Source organism: Tenrec ecaudatus, chromosome 3, assembly GCF_050624435.1.
Source record: "Tenrec ecaudatus isolate mTenEca1 chromosome 3, mTenEca1.hap1, whole genome shotgun sequence".
Classification (NCBI taxonomy): domain Eukaryota; kingdom Metazoa; phylum Chordata; class Mammalia; order Afrosoricida; family Tenrecidae; genus Tenrec; species Tenrec ecaudatus.
The window spans coordinates 3,029,285-3,038,156 of NC_134532.1; the positions used below are offsets into that span (position 1 = coordinate 3,029,285).

Consider the following 8,872-nt stretch of genomic DNA (forward strand, 5'->3'; position numbering starts at 1 on the left):
AGGAGCAAGAACCAAGAGTGCTGAAGGAAGAAGCCCAAGCTGCATTGAATGCATTAGCCAAAACCCATGCTCTAGGAATTGATGCGATACCAATAGAAATATTTCAACAAGCTGATGAGAAACTGGAAGCACTTACTCATGCATGCTGTGCTAGTTAAGGTTTATTGTGCCAACCTGGCTGATAAATACATGTGGGATTAATTGAAGGGAAGTTTAATTGAAGGGCAGAGAGATAAATGCCCTGGCAAGCCTAGCCCTTCTAGTTCTGTGGTTTCTTTCTTTCTTTCTTTCTTTCTTTCTTTCTTTCTTTCTTTCTTTCTTTCTTTCTTTCTTTCTTTCTTGTCATAAGAGAGTGTGAACACAGTGCCCCACTACCACAAATTATGCAGTCGAGTTTCCCACACTTGGGGCAACTGCAGGGTTCAGCACTCCGGGAGTACAATGGGTGAGCCTCATGCTGGGAAGACCACCTTCCTGATCATGGTATCTCCCCTGCCAGGTAAGTATTGGTCTCTTGCTTTCTGATGGTCAGACCAGTATGCGGTTGCCTCAGCTGGCAAGGCTCACTTCCTATGAGACATCCCTGAGGAGAAGCCACATGGACCTACCCTGATGCAGCCCTGGGTGCTGCAGAAGCCTCGTGGAGACCCCTGCCAGCGCTGAGATGCTTACACACTCACTGAATTAAAAGACTTTCTACCCACTGGCATGTGATCCTCCTGCATTAAGTGTCACTGTGTGTGTTTTGTTGAGTTTGAGGAGGACTTTGTACATAGGTGCCAAAGATAGGGCTAAGTCGGATTTATGGGCTTGGACTGGACTGGGTTGGGATGCTTTCTGAATGTACACCTACCCTTCATATAAAACTGTCTCTTATGCATATATTAGTTTTTGTGGATTTGTTTCCCTAGTTTACCCAGACTAACACATATGCCAAGAAATTTAGAAGACAATTACTTCGTCAACCCGACTGGAAGAGATCCACATTTGTACCTATTTAAAAGAAAGGTGACCTGAAAGAATGGCTAGATGACATAACAATATCATTTGCTTGACATGCAAGTAAAATTTTGAGGAAGAACATTTAAAGTGGTTGCAGCACCACGTTCAGAGGGAACATCCAGAGGTTCCTGCAGGTGAGAATGTGGGAAAAGGAATATCATTGCTGATGTTAGATAGATCTTGACTCAAAACAGAGAATTTTAGAAAGAGGTTTACATGTGTCTCACTGACTATACACTATGTGTGGATCATAACAAGCCATGGATAGTCTTGATAAGAATGGAAACTTCAGAACATTTCATTGTGCTTATGTGCAACCTGTACATAGATCAAGAGATAGTTGTGAGAGCAGAACAACTGCTCTCACTGCATAGTTTAAAATCAGGAAAGTTGTGAGTCAGCTGTATTCTCTCACCATGTGTGTTCAGTCCGTATGCTGAGCCAATAATCAAAGAAGCTTAATTATATGAAGAAGAATGCAGCAGTAGTAAGATTTATTACCAACTTTTGATATGCAGAGGACACAAACTTAGTTGCTTAAAGTAAGGAGGACTTGAAACCCTTGCTGATGAACTCCAGCACTGCAGCCTTTAATATCAGTTACGCCTTCATGTAAAGAAAATAAACATTCTCACAACAGGATGAATGGGATGAATATTACCCAATATTATGTGAACCATAGATCATTGAAGTTGTCAATGATTTTTTTCCTTGTTTGGATCCACAATAAATGCTGATGGGTTATTTGCATTGAATACTCTGCATTGGGGATATTTGCTACAAAAGATAGTTAAGGTGTTGAAAAGCATGGAGTTTACTTTGAGAACTAAGGTGTGCTTGACCCAAGCCATAGTATTCTCAAGAAAAACCAATACATTTGAACCATGGTACTGTAGAAAAAATATTGAAATTATCATGGACTGCTGAAAGAACAAAGAGATCTATTTTGGAAAAAGTGCAGCCTGAATTCTGCTTATAGGCAAGGATGGAAAGACTTCGTTTCATATACTTTAAACCTGTTTTCAGCAGAGGCTAGTCCTGGGAGAATGATGTAATGCTTGGTAAAGTAGATGGGCAGCAGAACAGAGTAAGACCTTCAACGAGATGCATTAGCAGAGAGGCTGCATCAATGGGCTCCAATGTCAGAGTAATTGTGAAGATGACACAAGAATGGACCATATGTCATTCTGTCGTACATAGAGTTGCTGTGAGTCAAAGTTGACAAGATAAAACCTAACAACAAAACGGAACTTTTCAGTCAGAAAACAATCAAACATTCGATCAAGATGCATGGATAATTATGGGTAATTAGCATGTGAAAGTAGGAAACAAAAAGGAAGGGATAATATTTATAAAATATTGTCTTGGTGATTGGAATTAAGCTGGAGATCGTGTTACAATTTTGAAAAAGCTGTGACTTCTTCATTGCAGATGCCTTCTTTTCAGTGAAAGAAGATGCTTTTTATTATGCCCATAAAATTGACTAAATCTATGTGAAGAAAAATAAACTCAACATTAGTAACTAAATGAGGCCAGAGGCTGATTGCAGGACACACTATCGATATTTTCATATGTAAGCTAATATTGAAATTGAATAATGTTAAAACAAGTTCATGAGAGTTAAAGTACTCCCTTGAATGTAGAGACTCTCTCCAAGACAGACTTAACACAGAATATTTAGAAATTTTCTCAGGTTGGAGAAAGAAATCCTAAATTCAAGGAAAACAATGGAGGTCGGCTTTGTAATGTGGGTTTTGTAATGTGTGGAATAAACTGAAAAACCATTTGTTATTCTTCAAAGGATAGGAACAGTTTGGCATCATAAAAACATAGATACACATTTTCTCCCCGTGTCTATTGATTGTCTTTTTATTGTTGTTTTTGTTGGTAGGTTCTTGGTCCGTGAACATGAAAAAAATCTGTTTGTCCTGTGAAAAGCATCACCACTGATTCACAAGCAAGCTATTCTGAATGTTATATGCAAACAGCGCCATTTCATTATTTGAGAAATAAGAAAATTCTGCATATGTCATTGATAAATGACTTGATGATAGCAACCTAGCAATGATCATTTTATTCTCACTCTCTACTCATTTAGATTTTTTTTAATCCTTTTATTAGGGGCTCATACAACTCTTATCACAATCCATACATACATCAATTGTGTGAAGCACATTTGTACATTCATTGCCCTCATCATTCTCAAAACATTTGCTCTCCACTTAAGCACCAGGCAACAGGTCCTCATTTTTACCCTCTCTCCCCGCTCCCCATTCCCTCATGAACCCTTGATAATTTATAAATTATTATTTTGTCATATCTTCCCTTGTCTGATGTCTCCCTTCACCCACTTTTCTGTTGTCTGTCCCGCAGGGAGGAGGTTATATGTAGATCCTTGTAATTGATTCCCACTTTCCAACCCACTCTCCCTCCACCCTCTCAGTATCACCACTTACACCCCTGGTCCTGAAGGGATCATCCGCCCGGACTCAGTACACGCCCAGCTCCTATCCTCACCAGTGTATGTCCTCTGGTCTATCTAGACTTGCAGGGTAGAATTCGGATCATGATAGTGGGGTAGGGCAGGGGGTAGGGAGAGAGAGTAAGCATTTAGGAACTAGAGGAAAATTGTATTTTTCATTGTTTCTACATCGCACCCTGACTGACTCTTCTCCTACCTGAGACCCCTCTGCAAGGGGATCTCCAGTGGTCTACACATGGGCTTTGGGTCTCCACAGTGCAGTGTCCCCTTCATTCACTATGGTAAGATTTTTTTTTTTTTCTGATGATGCCTGATATCTCATCCCTTCGACATTTCATGATCCTACAGGCTGGTGAGATTCTTCCACGTGGGCTTTGTTGCTTCTAAGCTAGATGGCCTCTTGTTTACCTTCAAACCTTTAAGGCCCCAGACACTATATCTTTTGATACCCGGCCACTATCAGCTTTCTTTGCCATATTTGCTTATGCACCCATTTGTCTTCAGCGATCGTATCATGGAGGTGAGCACACAATGATATGAATTTCCTTTCTTTGATGCCTGATAAGTGATCCCTTCAGCACCTCGTGATCACACAGGCTGGTGTGTTCATCCATGTGGGCTTTGTTGCTTCTGAGCTAGATGGCCACTTGTTTAGCTTCAAGCTCTTAAGAGCCCGGACACTATATCTTTTGATAGCCAGGCACCATCAGCTTTCTTCACCACATTTGTTTATATCCCTTACATTTAACACACTTGGCTACTAACTGAAATGTTTGAGTTAAATCATATGAGAAGCACCTTAAAAGAAAGCTTACCGGTCTACTTCTCAAGAATCAACTATTAAAAGCTCTGTGGCGTACCTACGGGGCAGCCATGAATCAAAACTCACTCAAAGACAACATGCACATGAAGATCTGTTCAAAAGAATACTTGGTTGGAATTTACATCTTTAGTGATGATTTCCAGCCCAGCTAACATCGTTGTTTGCAGCCTGTAGCCAAAATTCACATTTCCCCCTGCAGTGTCATAAAATAACTCATGAAAAATGCAAGAGAAAACAATTGTTTAGACAACTTGAAGCAGTCACATTTCATCTGTGGGAAGCAGACAAGAGTCTTAAAATACAACACACCCAAGTTTGGAGGAAAGAATTTGTGGCAATATATTATTTTCTATAAAAGAAATTAACTGTATGCACTAATTGGCAATGTCTTTCCAAGTGTGAAGTACTACGATGCTAAAAATACGTTTTATTGTTGTTAGGTGCCATGGAGTCCCAACACAGAGGGGATTAAGGAGTGGAACACATTCCTGTCTGTGATATCTTCATAATGGTTCTAGGTGACTCATTTTGGAAGCCACAGTGCTAATCCATCTCGTTGAGGTACTTCCTCTGTTTTAGCAAGCTTGTGATGTCATTTTCCCGAGAGTGATTTCTCTTGATAGCAAGTCCAAAGTATGCCATCCTTCCTTCTAAGGATTTTTCTGGTTGTATTTCCACCAAGAAAATTTGTGTGTTCTGGTGTCCACAGAATTTTTAATATTCTTCACCAGAGTTCATATCTCATATTTCAATCTTCATATTTCAATATTCCCCAGAGTTCATATCTCACCATAATTTAAATTCACTGATTATTCTACCATCTTCTTTATTCATCATCCAGCGTTCACATACTTAAAAGGTGATTTGAAAATGGATGGCTTGAGCCAGGTGCACCTGAGTCCTCAAAGTGACGTCCCTCTCTGTAATACTTCAAAGGAGGTCTTTTGCAAGATTTCCCCCCATGCAATATATCATGTAATTTCTTAGCCGGTTCTTCCATAAGTGTTGACTGTTGATCTAGGTAAAATGAAATCTTTGAAAACTGCATTTTTTCATCTGTTTTTCATGATACTGTTTATTGTTCCACACATGGGGATTTTTATTTTCTCTACATTCATTTGAAGTGGTTTGGTCTTCATTAGAAATTGCTTCATAAACAAAAGAAAGAAAGACAATCCTCTTTGCTTCCAGTAAGCGAGATGATGTCATTTGCTTATTGCAGGATGTTAATAAGCCTTCCTACAGTCCTGATGGCACATTCTTTTTTACATAGTCCAGCTTCTCAGATTATATGATCAATGACAGATTGAAAAAGTGTGGTAAAAAGATAAAACCTCACACTTACCTTTCCTGGTGTTAAACCATGCAGAATTTCCATGTCCTGCTCTGGATAAGCACAATTACATATTCTGGGTTTTTCATTCTTTAGAATAATATTCCATTTGTTATAACCTACACGGTCTAATCCTTTTCTTTGAACAAAGATCCACCTTGCATCAGAAATCCTTGAATTTCTGGCAGTCTCCTGTTATGTACTACACAATCATTAAAAAATTAACTTCTGTAAAATTGTATTTGTGTGTGATATTCATGACATGGGTGGATAATTTTTGCGTTCTGTTGGATCACATTTCCTTGAAATTGGCAAAAATATGCATGTCTTCCAGCCAGTTCTTTAGATCGCCGTCTTTCAAATTTCTTGGAATGGACTGTGAGTGCTTGCATTGCTGCATTAATTTGTTCAAACATTCCATTCGGTAGCCTGTCAATTAATGGAGACTTGGTTGTTTGCCAGTGCTGTCAGCAATGCTTGGACTTTTTCCTATAATACTGCCAGATCGTGGTCATATGCTACCTCTTCAAAGGTGCCAATTATTTTTGCCACAATGACTATGTAGTCCTTCTATGTTCTTTCCATGCTTCCTGCATCATTCAGTAGTCTGCCCCTAGAACCCTTTACTATTATAATCCTTTTTATAAATAATTTTACCGGGAGTTCTTACAGCACTTATAACATTCCATACATCAAGTGTATCAAGCATAGTTGTACATATGTTGGTAGCATCATTTCCAAAATATTTTCTCCTTGAGCCCTTGGTATATGTTTCTCATTTTTCCCCTCCCTTCCTCACCCTCCCATCCTCATGAATTCTTGATCAATTATATATTATTATTATTTTGTATCTTACACTGTCTGATGTCTCCCTTCACCCACATTTCTGTTATTTGTCCCCTTCGGTGGGAGTGGAGCTATATATCCAACCTTGAGAAGAGTAGCCCCCCTCCGGCCATCCCCCTACCTTCATCACTACCACTGCTGTTCCTGAGGAGTTTATCTCTCCCAATGTGTGCTCCCCAGTCATTATTGTAACTCTTGTCTTGAATTTTTTCTTCAGGTTTTCCAGCCGGAGAAATGCTAAGCATTCCTTTCTGGCTTTCTGATTCCAGATCTGTGTACACCCATTATACTATTTGACTTTTCCTTTTTGAGTGGTAATTTGAAACTTTCTGTTCAGCTCTTTTACTTCATCATTTCTTCCATTCGTTTCAGATACTTTAATAAATTTATAAACATGTTTTAAACATTATTTTATGGGGGTAAAATGCAGGCATAGACACTTTATACATTATACATGGGGCTTATTTAATGAAAATCCAAACAATCTCTAGTTTATACAAGTATAGGGAAACGAAAAACTTTGGAAGTGACTCCATTCATTCCAGACATTGTTCACTGATAAAAAAAAAAAGCAAAAAGCAAAGACAACAACTTTCAAGTTGGTGGAAATTGGCTGAGACTCTACAACTGGCAATTGTCAGCAGATTTTCATTCCCTCCCACATGTTGTGAGTCTGCTTTTTGTGTTGTAAAATCCTTTGAAGTTCACAGGAGCTTCAATGCAGAAGACATTGTGTCTGGTGCAACCTGTCCTTGATTTTCTGTTTGCTCTCACATGTCCTAAATGTTCACAGTTCACCAAGCTGTAGCTCAAGCTTTTCTTCATAATATTATTAAAAAAGCAACATCTATTGTGTACAAACCAGTGAAAATATTAACATGTGCTTTCAAGGAACAAATGTAATTATGAATGACTATCCAAGTAATTTAAATTTGAAATACATATGCTGCAGATTTAACACAATCACTACATAATACATCTTGAAGAAAGATATATGTGTTGTGTAATACTTTACAAAAAATAACCCAGAAAACATTTAATTAATCCATAAATGAATTTTAATTTTCCAGAACCTTTTACCCCTTTGTCTATAACTTATTAGAAGTTCAATTTTTACATCATTTGACTTCAAATTTTCCACATTAGTGTCTAGTCTAAAAAGGAATTTTTTGAAGACATAATAATATCTGCCTATTTGTGAGTTATGCGTAAATGGAAGAAACAAGCTGCTTGCAGTTATAAAAAACACAGAATATTTAGTTTTGGTTACATAAATCAAATGTGACAAACCTATAAACTTTAGACTTAAAATATTAGAATCCATTTGAGAAAGAGAAATTATAACCAAATTGTAACATATTCTAAGAATTGTTTTTAATTAAAAGATCATTTTATTGAGGACCCTTATAGCTCTTATAACAATCCATACATCAGTTGTATCAAACATATTTATGCATATGTTGCCATCATTATTTTTTAGATCTACTGAGCCCTTGGTATCAGCTCCTATATTTTCTCTCCCTCCCCCCACCACCCTTACGACCCCTCAATAATTTATAAATTATTATTATTCCCATGTCTTACACCTACCGATGTCTTCCTTCCCCCACGGTTTCTGTTGTGCATCCCCCTGGAGGGTGGTGGTGGTGCGGTTATGTGTTGATCATTGCAATCAGTTCCCTCTTCCTCTACTCCTCTCCCCACAACCCCCCGACCCTTCTCGTATCGCTACTCCCATTCCTGTTCCTGGATTCCTTGTGTTGTGAGCTCTTATCTTTTATCTGCACCTGGGTACATACTCTGGTCTAGCTTGAAGTGAAAGGCAGTACTGGGGTCATGATAGGAGGGGGTGAGGAAGTGTAAAGGAACCAGAGAAATGTGTTTTTCATCAGTGCTTTACTGGGCCCTGGTTGACTCATCCCATCCCTGTGGCGCTCTGTGGGGGGATGTCTCATTGTCTATAAATGGACTTTGAGTCTCTGCTTCTCTGCTTTGACCCTCTTACTCTCAACAATATGTTTTGTTTTTTTGTTTGTTTGTTTGCTAGGTCATGAACTTTAGACCAGTCAACCCGCTCTCATCTTCTCCTCTAAAACCAAGTCCACAGGTGCCAAGTTGGCAAGTGGTGGATTGATATAGTTAGTTTATTGTGCCAACCTGGCCAATAAACACATGTAGGGTTAATTGAAGGGCAGAGGGATAAATGGCTTGGTGAGCCTCATCTTTAGTGTTCTAGGGTCTCTTGCTTTATGATGATTGGGCCAGGGTGCAGCTGCCTTAGCTAGTTATCCCTGCTTCAACTTGCAAGGCTCACTTCTGCAAGACATCCCCAAGGAGATGCTTCATGGACCTACCCCGATGCAGCCCTGGTTTTGGGAGCACCCGT

At 39.0% G+C, this 8,872-nt stretch overlaps 1 non-coding gene across 1 annotated transcript; it reads right to left on the minus strand.

Moving 5' to 3' along the window:
• Nucleotides 1-345: 345 nt before the first annotated feature.
• LOC142443838 (U1 spliceosomal RNA) lies at nucleotides 346-507 on the minus strand. The gene has a single exon (XR_012783580.1). It is a non-coding gene; the product is annotated as a U1 spliceosomal RNA (small nuclear RNA).
• Nucleotides 508-8,872: the final 8,365 nt, after the last annotated feature.